At 39.0% G+C, this 13920-nt stretch overlaps 1 protein-coding gene across 4 annotated transcripts in view; it reads right to left on the reverse strand.

The window, feature by feature from the left end:
- Positions 1-13920, reverse strand: part of mpp6b (membrane protein, palmitoylated 6b (MAGUK p55 subfamily member 6)) — a 143411-nt gene that overhangs the window by 96136 nt on the left and 33355 nt on the right. The window contains exon 1 of one of the 4 annotated variants that reach the window (XM_039736184.1): positions 6789-6809. The exons of the other annotated variants lie outside the window; for them this stretch is intronic. The gene's annotated coding sequence lies outside the window, so the exon portion shown is untranslated. Of the gene's footprint in view, positions 1-6788; positions 6810-13920 lie in introns of those variants that run through there. 4 annotated transcript variants of the gene reach the window in all.

The raw sequence follows: 13920 nt of genomic DNA on the forward strand, positions 1-13920 counted from the left end.
ATATGTCGCTCCTGTATTTTTCTTGGCCTGCCAGACCTGGGTTTAACAGCAACCGTGCCTGTGTCCTTCCATTTCCGGATTACATTCCTGACAGTTTAAACCTCTGAGATAGCTTTTTGTAGCCTTCCCCTACACCATGATACTGAACAATCTTTGTTTTCAGATCTTTTGAGAGCTGCTTTGAGGATCCCATGCTGTCACTCTTCAGAGGAGAGTCAAATGGAAGCACAACTTGCAATTGATCAACTTAAATACCTTTTCTCATGATTGGACACACCTGTCTATGGAGTTCAAAGCTTAATGAGCTAATCCAACCAATTTAGTGTTGCAAGTAATCAATATTGAGCACAGTATTGAGTACAGTTACATGCATTCAAATCAGCAAAATTACAAGGGTACCTAAATTTTTGCACAGCCAGTTTGTCTCATTTGATTTAATTTCATACAACTAAATACTGCTTCACTAAAAATCTTTGTTCGGAAAACACCCCAGTACTCAGATGTTCCTAGGAAATGAAAGACATACCACTTATCTTTTTTGTTGAACGTAGAGTAAATTATTATGCAGACTGAGAGGGGTTCCCAAACTTTTTCATATGACTGTAACTAAGTACTTTTCTGTATACAATATTTCCATTTTTTTAACCAGGGGCTAATATTATTCGTACACTTGAGCTACTTATTTTTGAACATGCTAAATATAGTCCTTAGTGGTGCAGGTAGGAATGTGCGATACTAGCAAAAATTTTCTCTCTATATATTCTGGGACTTTGATGATAATTACATATTATTGTGCATCCTTTAAAAAATGTTTGTAAAAGTCTTGTTGATCTAGCTTGGTCTTGTTAACAGGATATTAATTGTAGTTTACTGATGAGATTAATGGAAACAACAGTTAAGAAAAACAGGTCTTACTTATTTACTTAAAACTGAAGTAAAATAATACAAAAAACATTAAAATCACCAGTCTGAGATCAAAAAATGCAAGTATGAGAAAAACAATTCAAAGTGGTCTATAGTATTTATTCAAACAATTGCACTAAGACCAACAAAACTATTATAATGAGTGCGTTTTAAACAGACACTTACTCTAAATGTAAATAAGATATGAATCCAAAGGGAATAAAAATGCTAATAATAACTGAACTACAGGGCATGAACATTACAGTCTGGATAAACAAACTGTTCTGCTGTAAGGTGAATTGTGCATCATACAAGTAAGAACAAAAATCTAGCATACTGTATTATAGTGTAAAAATGTACAGTTCAGTCAAATACTGCACACAAAAAAAATATAGAATTTTTAAAGTTCTGTCATATTTTGCACAAAGATATAAAAAATACCAAGCCCATAACATTTTAAACAAATTATGAACTTCAAGTTCTGCCCAATATTGCACAAAGATATCATAAAAAATAAAACAACTGTAATACTCTACTGAGGAAACGTCAAGTCATGTGACAAAAACACCAGTCTGTCCACAGCATCTTGGTTACAATTTACAACATCTCCTCTGGTGCTGAAAGCCTTCTCAAAAGGGATGCTTGAGGCAGGGATGCAAACATACTTTTTTTTGTTTTGTTTTGTTTGCACATTTCATCAATTTGTGAAAATGTACTTCTTTTATTTTCTTCCACTCAAGTGGATTTGCATCACTGCCCACCTCTGGTATCATCAAGTAGCTTTTGATCTCTTTTTCAATGGCAGTGTGCAGAGACCTACCTTCTCTGAATTTCTGTGTTTTTTTGAAATAGCTACTAAAAGACATTTTTTGGCTCCCTCCCTTGTGTCATCACCTGCTCTAACTTCTGCAGCAATAGTGGAGTGATAGAGATCCTTGCCTCCCTATCCTGCTCCAAGAGTGTTTTAAATAATGAAAGAAAAAAAATGTGCTTTGGAACCGAGGACCCAAAACCGGCCTGTGAAATAAAAAGGTGCCCTATAGGTATACGCTTGTTATGGGAATAAAAATAAACTGTTTGAACGAATTACATTATTTAATCAAAGAGATTCATAATTTGTGATCAATTTCACTTAAATTGCATTTTTTTGAGGAACGACAATTTTCGCCATGCCAGCTCCATACTCATGACTCATTTACCTCAATCTCAGTTTATTACTTGCAGTGGTTTCAACATTACACGTAAATTTACAATTACACAAAAAAAAACAATTTATCACAGCACTAAAATGAAGGTGATCAAGCAATATAAGGGTGGAATGAAAGTGAATGCGATTTGTATGCAACTTTAAGTTATCCCATTGTAACTGGCGTTTACTGCACATGCTGTACTACTGGTTAACCTCGAAGCTACTGCATTGTGATGCATGACGTGAAACTTCATGCAAACTGCCAAGATGGGATAATGAAACCACACTGAACTCCTTTATCTGTTAATGTTTATTATTAACAGGCTCAAATGGTAAAACAGAAAACATTTGTGTGCTCAAACTCTGCTGGCACAATATCTCCTCTCCTAGTTACCACAATGAATACTGGGAGAGGGTTACACTGATGACGTAACATAACACAGACAAAGAAGCATGTCTTTAATTGTTTTTTTGCGAAGTGAGTGACATACTCAATAATTTCAGCTCACACATCATTAAAAGAACAAAGTTACTAATTGTTTGCACTCATTAAAAAGCACCATACTGTTCTCTTCTTATTACATTCTGAAAAACAGCATCTCCATCAGCTATAGAAAAAACTCAAACTCCCAAATAAGAAAACCAGCTGTATTACATTTTGAATATGTTATATTTCATGCAAAATTGAAACAGCAAAGCTTACTAAAAACAAGTATTTGAGTTTGGAAGTTTAAGTCTTATTTTGGCGGAACAGAAAGAAAAAAATGGAACACTGCTATTAAGAGTTTGGAAACACTTTATACACTGGTTTTGTAAACACATTTTATAGAAAAGGGTCCTGATTAAAGTAAACAGGAAAAAAAAACAATCCAAGATGAGACAAAATGATTGGACTCCAAGATAAATGCTCTTATCCAATGAGAAAATAAAATTATTATTAAAAGGTGGTTAAGGCAAAAAAAAAAACAAAAAAAAACAATGCAGCACTTGCTAATTTTGATGATGAGCTTTGTTATATTGTTTTTATTTAATATTTGTAAGTGTTGATGAAATCATCACTGGCTGATAGGAATTTTAGTCTCCACATTGACATTTGCCACAAGGTTGCAGATAAAATTGGGTGTTTCAGGAGTGGTCAGGGAGGATTATATATTAAATTCCCTTACGGATGAGTTTTACAAAATCGACTACACTTGCAACCACTGCACCTGGCAAGCACTTAAGTTTTATAGCTCACTTGCTAAACATGTCTTCTTTAAGGTTCACCGAACTTTCCTTCTTTCACGTCACTACTGTAGAAAACCTTCATTTGAATAAACCGGCAGTGAAACAGGGACACTGTGCTTTAGAATGTCCCACTCACTACAGCATTATTAATGACAGATATCAACAAATAAAAAATATGAGTCAGATCATTTTTCTTCTAAACACCACCAAATTTCTAACGAATCAGTCAAAGCATTTTTGAGATTTTGGGATATTTAGTTTTTCTGTTGCAGGAGGGGTTTACTTCCTAATATTGACATATCAAAATGTCCTTTCTTAGTGAATACATACAGACATTGATGTACCACCCTAATAAATTTCAGCTTTTTACCTAAACGTGAAATAGTGTTTTTGTTGATGACTGACTAAGTGAGTCAGTCAGACGATGGAGGCGAAGGTTTGTGATATGGTTGCCATATTTGTAGCTGGAAATCCACAAAGGGAATAAATGAATCACGTATCTTAAAATGTTTTCATTCCTAAGCTTTCGATTCCTACCAGAAATTATCATCAGAGGAAAATGATTAGACTTACTGGAACGCAAGGCAATATATAGCAAAAAAGGAGTGGAGGATAGCTGGAAACTGGGGGAACTGATGAGACTTGGAGGGTGTTGGTAATAAAGTCTTATTTAGTAGTTGCATGTTCTACTTTTCTAGCCTGCATATGCTTGGTTCATGTCTAAATGCCTGTTAATAATGCTTTCATTCGAGATAATTTGCCAAGTCAAGGCCATGTTAACTGCCACTGATATGTGACAGACAGTGCTTAAAATAATGAATTATGTACGTACATAGTAAGCTCACCACTACTTTGTTGTTTTGATAGTTTATGCAAATATTTTTTTTAAACATGTTATTTTAATGTTCTGATTTTGGTAACTTAAAACAGTGTGTAGAGTTTTTCAACTAATTTTTATTATGTATAGATTTCCATTTTACGTAAATCCATTGCATATATGCAAATACTTGTAACATAAAACTTCTTTACATAGTATTCTGGTCTTGTGCCAGGCTTTGGCTCCTTGCGACTCTGGCTAAAGCAGAGAAAATACAGAAGATGAATGGATGGAGCCGGTTTATTGGTGCCAAATTGCTTCCAGGTGCCAAAAGTTACTCGCTATGCTTTTTTTTTTTTTTGTAAATTACCTGCTATAAGTGCAGTACAAAGCAGCATACTGTATAGTTAGTTACACATCTCCAACATCTTCCCTAGAAATTTACATTAGAATGGATAGAAATCAAAAATGTTGTTTAAAGGAAAAAAGCAGATATATTTAGAAATTTGTGTTTCAACTTATAAAGTGAAATGAAATATTACATAAAATTACTCTTATGTAGTGAAATGCCATCTGTGGGGAAAACAAATTTAAATCAGATCAGTCTTGTGTTTATTTTATTCATCACCATTAATGATTTTGTTTATTGCTAAAAGCAGCAACAGTAAGGAACATTTAAGCTTACTCATTTGCCTGCTGTATGTAGGTCAAATGGCTTAAGTAAGCCACCATAAGAGGATTTGCTGATTTAGTTTGAAAAACATATACAGCACTGAAACTGGAATTATATTTTAGTTTCTGGTAATGTTTTGCTATTCAACTGACCACAAGATAAATCAAATACTTGGTGTGACCATAGCACTATATTCACTTACTCTATATTATACTTTGGAATGCTAAGATTCAAACAATATGCTAGTGTAGGAATTATTAAAATTAAAACATTAAAACAAAATCATCATACATAATAAAAATATTAAAAATACTAAACAGAGAACTAATTTCATAAATTTTATATATGAGAGAAAAGTGCCAATGGTTTTCAACGAAAATGTAGGTACTACATGTAAAGAAACAGCTGGAAAGAAAATGGCACTCACTGCCTGCTGCAGAAGATTTGGTATTTGCTTCAATTTAGCATAAAACAACTATTGAGTACCCTGGGAAGTACATTAGTTTCGTATCTATCTTTAGATATTTAAGTGAATTCCACATTTCTTTTGAAGGGCATTTTGAAATTCCAATTTACCAAAGCGTACAAATGAGTAAATGTAGGACAGAAACAACCGTTGGGCATGGCAGTATGCCTCTTTTTAGAACATATTCAAACAAAGACAATATGAATAAATACTGTAAAAGGTTACACAGCTGTGCTGGCTCTTTTAACAAACATAACTAAGCAAAAAAAATTCAATAGAACAAGTCATGTTTACAATATTACACAAATATGTTTTTACAATGGCCTAGGGTAGAATAAAATGTGAATATACAATCATTCAAATGTATTTGTACAATGCGGCCTTGAGGTCAAACAGCTAAGTAAGTTTATTTTCAAATGCATATCGGGGTTGATAGTTAGAAAAAAATAAAATATAAATCACATTGGTTTATTGCTTTATTAAAGGTTTATTGTTTTGATCAAGAGCTGCAACCACACTGCATTAACAAAAGATGACATAAAAGTAGCTGTAAAAGTCTATCAACTCAAAAGTATTACTGGCAGTTTTCAGTGAAAATTTCATTTGAAATCTTTCTCATGCTTTTCTGACATGTTGTTAGATATGGACGGGTACTTATTCTGCAAGCTCGTTCTAAAATATACTGAAGATTCTGCTTAACTTGTGAGAGAAACAACTAAACACCAGTTGTTTTTGACCATGGGTATTAACTTTGCCCTCAACTCTGAACATCTATTATTTTCCCATTGGACACTCTTGGTGTCACAAATGATAGTTTTTATACACAGCCATTCTTTTATTCCCCTACTGGATAAATCCTTTCCACCATATTCGCAAAGATACTTCTGAGTCTCATCATAACAGTTTAGCCATCTCACATACACACACACAGCTGCGTTTTAAGCATTTTGAGAAAATATGCAATTAAGGGTTAGCTAGCTTTGATGTTACACTAATACACTAAATTAAAAACACTTTTAAGATAAAGAGACTCCACAGTATAGCTAAACATTAGGAACAGCTCTTTCTGTGTTAAGTTCATTCAGGTCTTATGCCCGGACTTTTAGGTCAACCTTTAGGTATTCATAATATTTCTACAATTCTTGTATATATCACTGAATTGTATTGATACGTTTCTTAAAATTTAATGGGTGGAAAATCCCATTTACGGAGAAAGGCCAAGGAAAATAAAATGGGAGCTTTATCTTAACCATCTCTCATAACGCTTTCCACCTGATGGATACAAGTTACTACAAAGACACGGCTGTGTTTACAAACTGCATTTTTAAAAAAAGTTCTCAGCCTATTTCTCCACTTGGGGGTTTATTTATTTTTGGTCAGTTGAACAACTGTTATACTTAAGTATACTTAACTGTAAGGTAGTCAAGTATTTTTTTTTGTAGATTTGTTTTTTAAATATATATGTATTGTCAGATTCTACTTCCCAAGGGCATTACTTATAAGAAATACTGACCTTGGGAGCTTGGATGTTTGACCCGGCTTGGCTGGAAGAAAAAAAAAACAAATTTGGATAAAAAAAAAGATTGAAAAGAAGTCAACTAAGCCATTTAGTTAAATTAAAATAACCAATAACTTGACTAGCAATGACGAGGTGTGAAAATCTCTCTGGCTAACTTGAGGAAAGTTCAGAAAAATACTGAAGACAGCAGTCAGAAGTAGTCAAAGCATTCTTCTATTGAGTTATCTTACTTGTCCTACAGCAAAGACTAGTCAGTCTGAGATTACGTGCAACTGAGATAATGTGCAACCTGTACAAATAATTCATACATAAAAAGCTGAATGAATTAATTTTCAACATATTAACTTTACTTAGGTGATGTGTTATGTTGCTCCAGATATGTTGATATGTTATACTATTAAAAAGTGTTTAAACACTTTCCTTTGAAGATCTGTCACCCTCAGAACATTTTTCAAGGGGTAATGAGGGCATACATGTTAAATAATTGTTAAATAATAATTTAAGAAATAAATTCACTTTGAATTGTCACAGTACCAGTGAAAAGTTGCTTAAAGAGATTATAAATGAACTACATAAACTTCAAAAGCTGAAGTACTGAAAATACCAAATTAAATAAAAATGTGAGCACAAGAAAATTTTCACAAAGACCACTTTTTATTAGGTTATGTCTCCATCTGCTGGAGCTTAACCTATATATACTGTATATAACTATGCAGTAATAATCAAAACTGAGGTTCAGTATATGAAAAGTTCTGCAACAGAGCTTCCCGAACCTTGTCCTAGTGTAATACCTGTCGGTTTCCAGTCTGACCAGTGTCTTAATCAGAGGTCTTTCCTGCTTTCAATTACAATGCTTATTTAATGAAACCTGATATTTATTTAAAATAAAACTAAAAATTCAGAAAAAAACAAACATGTATTGTACTTTGCTAAGAAGTTACAAAAATACAGCAATTAGCATTACATCCTGTAAGCCAAAGGAGACTTGGTCTGAATCCCTCCTGTGCCTATGTGGATTTTTCCTCCCACAACCTAAACACATGGTGGAGTGGCTAATCTAAAATGGTCACTATGACTGAGTCTGGTGGATTTGTGTTAATGTATATGTAATTTACTGAAGTATGTGTAAGCCTAATAAAACAAATTTCACTAAAAATAACTGTAATAATTTTAGTCTAGCTAACCCTAGATACTTTCCTCCATTTATACTCCAAAACAATATAGTCCAACGTTTCTCATCTTGTGGTGAGCAAAAAAGTAACCAGATGTTAAGTGTTATGATACAGCCAGGGTTCTTGCCCTGGGTCACTTTTGAAAAAGTGAAAAATTGCAGATGAAGACCAATAATTTAAAGTGAATGATTATGTGCATATTGTCAACCCTGCTCATCTCCATTTTTATAAATAAGTGTTTAAATGTGATGATGGCAATAACAAGCAATGGAAATTTTTAAGAAATGCTCATTGTTCAGTCACTGCCACATCAGAACAAAGCATAAAGCTGTACCTAAGTCATTAGTACATAAAGTAACTGTTACTGCAAAGATTAGCTTTCAATCATTTAATGCTATGCAGCTGCACAAGTATAAAATATTGGATTTACTTCACTCTTCAGCAGATATGAGTTGACAGTATGATTTCTATTAGTATCATTTATATTTTATAAACATTACTGGGCCATAATATGCCAAATATGCCTAACAGCTCTATTAATAATGTCTGTGAATAACATCTATATCAATTTAAACACGCATGTGAAAGGTTTAAAAAAAAAAAAATCCAAATTATCTAGTCCTTTTCATGTTGGACTGCTGACATCAAGCTATAGTAAAATTCTTAATCAAAAATATATTTTTTTCACTTTTAGGCTTTTTTGACTTAAGTACGGACATGTGCCAATTTATGGCTAATGGAGATGAAGTCATTTCACACTTACAACCACAGGGAATTAAAAGAGTAATAAAGTTGTAGAAATTGCCTCAAATTATACTCCAAAACATTTTCTCCTCCTGTGATGTAAAAGTACCTACCAGATGTTATGTGTTATGTTGTTTTTTTAATCTTAGTGTTATTATTTAAATATAATTTTTCATATTAGGTTATTAATTCTGGTGTCAGTTTTATCATTGCATTTATGTAACATTATGATTTTTATAATATGGTGTTTAGGTTTATGTTAATTATATACTTTTTTTTTTGGTTATCTGCTCTGCCTCCAGTACAGTATGTGGATCCTAAAGAGGTAGGGCCACCTAATCAGGCCTCTGAGGTACTTAAGAACAATGGGTTTTTACGAAAGAGAAGATCTTAACAGGTAAGAATTTTCCTCCTCACCCATCCACATCCCTTTAACAGAATGTCTCTCTCTTTCTTCTCTTTCTGTTACAAATCTTTAGTTTTTATCTTCTTTTTATAACTACAGTATGTATAGCTATTATTATTATAAAGAACTTTTCAGCCACTTGAATGAACGAATATGTGCTATATAAATAAATTATGTTATTGCAAACTGTCTTGGCACTGGTTACAACCATGAGAGTGGCTTTTATTAGAAGATCCCATTTACAGCGAATAAAAGCATAGCCATTTTGTAAGAAGCCATTGCCATTTTAAAATAGTACTTGATTACAGGGTGGGTTACAATGTAATTTCAATTTTTATTATTCATTTTCTTACCTTGAAAATATTCTTTATTCAAGGATAATTTGAATTTGTGGTCAAATACAGAGCCAGGTGTCAATGATGTAGTGACATCATTTCTCATGCACTTATAAGTGTCAGAAGGTATTTTGACTACATAAATGTACTTGTTATTCAGTTACTGAGGAGGGCTGCAAGTGCAAAGGTACAAGTTCATGTCTAAGAAGGGAAGAATCATATGACAAGGTGCCACAAGAACAACAAATTCAGCTGAACCTCTGAAGTGACGTGAATCTACAATTTAAGTGGCATTGTATTTCCTAATCTCACAGTAGTTTCTTAAAACGAAATAGAACTTTCAGTTCAAGCCTTTTTGAACTCATACTATATACTTTGGTAAATTTCTCAAGTGACTACAAACTGGAGACATTAGTTTCTCCCCAACGAAAATTTGTAAAGGTAAGAAAACACTTTAAAAAAAAAAAAAAAAAAAATTAGAACTGTTTATTTAAGAAGTCAGCTCACAAAACTTGGATTAAGTAGGTTCAGCAAATGAATGAATGGGTGGATATTCATTTCTCAGCTGACAACCTGCCTTAGTGAAATGGATGGAGCAGAACTCTTTAAAATTAAATTTCAACAAAACTGAACTCCTGCAAATTGGGACTAAAATGCAGCTTAATAAAAGAGCTCTTTCCCAGTCCATCTTGGCGGTGATCTCATCGGACCTGCCTCAACTGCAAAGAATCTAGGTGTCATTTTTGATTCCTCCCTTTCTTATTCCGCCCACATAAATCACATTAAGAAAATTTCTTACTTTCACCTCCGTAACATATCCTGTGTTCGCTCTTTCCTCTCCTTTTCTAATGCTGAGAAACTTGTCCATGCTTTTATTACATCCCCCATTGATTATTGTAACTCGCTGTTGGCAGGTGCCCCTTCTAATCTTATATGACAGCTCCAGCTTATTCAAAACTCAGCTGCAAGAGTCCTTACTCAAACCAGCAGTAGTGAGCACATCACACCCATCCTGCTCCGTCTTCACTGGCTCCCTGTGTGTCTTACAGAATCGAATGTAAAATCCTACTAATAACCAACAAAGCCTTAATTTCACAAAAAGAAGTGGATGAGGAAATATGTCCCCTGCAGGCCTTTACTGAAAATCATTCAAACTCTACATCCCTAGCCATAACTAAGACAAACAAACTAGTTTTTCTAGTTTAGCTTGTTCAATATGACACCAATACCATGAAAACATCAAAATCTCCAGATGGCCGATGGTAGTAAATTTTCTTTAATAAAAAACCTCATTAAAAGTTTGAAGCAGTATGCCTTGAGCCGTCACCTTATCGTGGTGGAGGGGCTTGCGTGTCCCAATGATCCTAGGAGCTATGTTGTCCGGGGCTTTATGCCCCTGGTAGGGTCACCCAAGGCAAACAGGTCCTAGGTGAGGGATGAGACAAAGAACAGTTCCAAACCTCCAATGAAGAATAAAAACTGTGGACGACGTTTTCCCTTGCCCGGACGCTGGTCACCGGGGCCCCCCTCTGGAGCCAGGCCTGGGGGTGGGGCTCGATGGCGGCGCCTGGTGGCCGGGCCTGCACCCATGGGGCTCGGCGGGCACAGCCCAAGAGGTAACGTGGGTCCTCCTCCCATGGGCTCACCACCTATGGGAGGGGCCAAGGAGGTTGGGTGCAGTGTGAGTTGGTGGTGGCCGGAGGCGGGGACCTTGGCGGTCTGATCCTCGGCTACAGAAATTGGCTCTTGGGACGTGGAATGTCACCTCTCTGAAGGGGAAGGAGCCTGAGCTAGTGCGCGAGGTGAGAGGTTCCGCTAGATATAGTCGGACTCACCTCGACGCACAGCTTGGACTCTGGAACCAATCTCCTTGAGAGGGGCTGGACTCTCTACCACTCTGGAGTTGCCCCCGGTGAGAGGCGCCGAGCAGGTGTGGGCATACTTATTGCCCCCCGACTCAGAGCCTGTGCATTGGGGTTTACCCCGGTGGACGAGAGGGTGGCCTCCCTCCGCCTTCGGGTGGGGAAGGGTCCTGACTGTTGTTTGTGCGTATGCCAACAGCAGTTTGGAGTATCCACCCTTTTGGAGTCTCTGGAGGGTGCTAGAGGGCATACCTTCTGGGATTCCCTCGTTTTGCTGGGAGACTTCAATGCTCACGTGGGCAATGACAGTGAGACCTGGAAGGGCGTGATTGGGAGGAATGGCCCCCCCGATCTGAACCCGGCGGTGTTTTGTTATTGGACTTCTGTGCTCATCACGGATTGTCCATAACGAACACCATGTTCAAGCATAAGGGTGTTCATATGTGCACTTGGCACCAGGACACCCTAGGCCTCAGGTCGATGATCGACTTTGTGGTCGTGTCGTCGGACTTGCGGCCATATGTCTTGGACACTCGGGTGAAGAGAGGGGCGGAGCTGTCAACTGATCACCACCTGGTGGTGAGTTGGCTTGATGGTGGGGAAGATGCCGGTCAGACCTGGTAGGCCCAAGCGTGTTGTGAGGGTCTGCTGGGAACGGCTGGCAGAGTCCCCTGTCAGAAGTAGCTTCAACTCCCACCTCGCAGAACTTCAACCACGCCCCGAGGGAGGTGGGGACATTGAGTCCAATGGGCCATGTTCCGTGCCTCTATTGTTGAGGGGCTGACCGGAGCTGTGGCCGTAAGGTGGTCGGTGCCTGTCGGCGGCAATCCCCAACCCGTTGGTGGACACCGCGTGAGGGATGCCGTCAAGCTGAAGAAGAGTCCTATAGGACTTTTTGTCCTGTGGGTCTCTGGAGGCAGCTGATAGGTACCGGCAGGCCAAGCGAACGCTGCTTCGGTTGTTGCTGAGGCAAAACTTCGGGCATGGGAGGAGTTTGGAGAGGCCATGGAGAGCGACTTTGGACGGCTTCGAGGAGATTCTGGTCCACCGTCCGCGTCTCAGGAGGGGAAGCAGTGCAGTGTCAACACCGTATATGGTGGGGATGGTGTGCTGCTGACCTCGACTGACGTTGTGGGTCGGTGGGGGAGTACTTGAAGACCTCCTCAATCCCACTAACATGCCTTCCAATGAGGAAGCAGAGCCTGGGGACTCTGAGGTGGGCTCTCCCATCTCTGGGACTGAAGTCACCGAGGTGGTCAAAAACTCCTTGGTGGCAGGGCCCCGGGTGGATGAGATACCGGAGTTCCTTAAGGCTCTGGATGTTGTAGGACTGTCTTGGTTGACACGCCTCTGCAACATCGCATGGACATCGGGACAGTGCCTCTGGATTGGCAGACCGGGGTGGTGGTCCCCCTCTTTAAAAAGGGGGACAGCCTCACTGGAAAAGTCTATTCGGGGGTTCTGGAGAGGAGGGTCCGTCGGATAGTCGAACCTCGGATTCAGGAGGAACAGTGTGGTTTTCGTCCTGGTCGCTGAACAGTGGACCAGCTCTACACCCTTAGCAGGATCCTGGAGGGTGCATGGGAGTTTGCCCAACCAGTCTACATGTGCTTTGTGGACTTGGAAAAGGCGTTCGACCGTGTCCCTCGGGAATCCTGAGGGGTGCTCGGGAGTATGGGGTACGGACCCCTGATAAGAGCTGTTCGGTCCCTGTACAACCAGTGTCAGAGCTTGGTCCGCATTGCCGGCAGTAAGTCGAGCCCGTTTCCAGTGAGAGTTGGACTCCGCCAGGGCTGCCCTTTGTCACCGATTCTGTTCATAACTTTTATGGACAGAATTTCTAGGCGCAGCCAGGGTGTTGAAGGGTTCCGGTTTGGTGGACTCAGGATTGGGTCACTGCTTTTGCAGATGATGTTGTCCTGTTTGCTTCATCAGGCCGTGATCTTCAGCTCTCTGGATCGGTTCGCAGCTGAGTGTGAAGCGGCTGCGATGAGAATCAGCACCTCCAAATCAGAGACCATGGTCCTCAGCCAGAAAAGGGTGGAGTGCCCTCTTAGGGTTGGGGGAGAGATCCTGCCCCAAGTGGAGGAGTTCAAGTATCTCGGGTCTTGTTCACGAGTGAGGGAAGAATGGATCGTGAGATTGACAGGCGGATCGGTGCGGCATCCGCAGTGATGCGGGCTCTGCATCGGTCTGTCGTGGTGAAAAAAGAGCTGAGCCGTAAGGCAAAGCTCTCAATTTACCAGTCGATCTACGCTCCTACCCTCACCTATGGTCATGAGCTATGGGTAGTGACCAAAGAACGAGATCGAATACAAGCGGCTGAAATGAGTTTCCTTCGCAGGGTGTCTGGGCTTTCCCTTAAGGATAGGGTGAGGAGCTCAGTCATCCGGGAGGGGCTCAGAGTAGAGCCGCTGCTCCTCCGCATCGAGAGGAGTCAGATGAGGTGGCTCGGGCATCTGATCAGGATGCCTCCTGGGCGCCTCCCTGGTGAGGTGTTCCGGGCACGTCCAACCGGGAGGAGGCCCCAGGGAAGACCCAGGACACGCTGGAGGGACTATGTCTCCCGGCTGGCCTGGGAACGCCTTTGGGATTCTCCCGGAAGAG

Source organism: Polypterus senegalus, chromosome 15 (assembly GCF_016835505.1).
Source record: "Polypterus senegalus isolate Bchr_013 chromosome 15, ASM1683550v1, whole genome shotgun sequence".
Lineage (NCBI taxonomy): Eukaryota > Metazoa > Chordata > Cladistia > Polypteriformes > Polypteridae > Polypterus > Polypterus senegalus.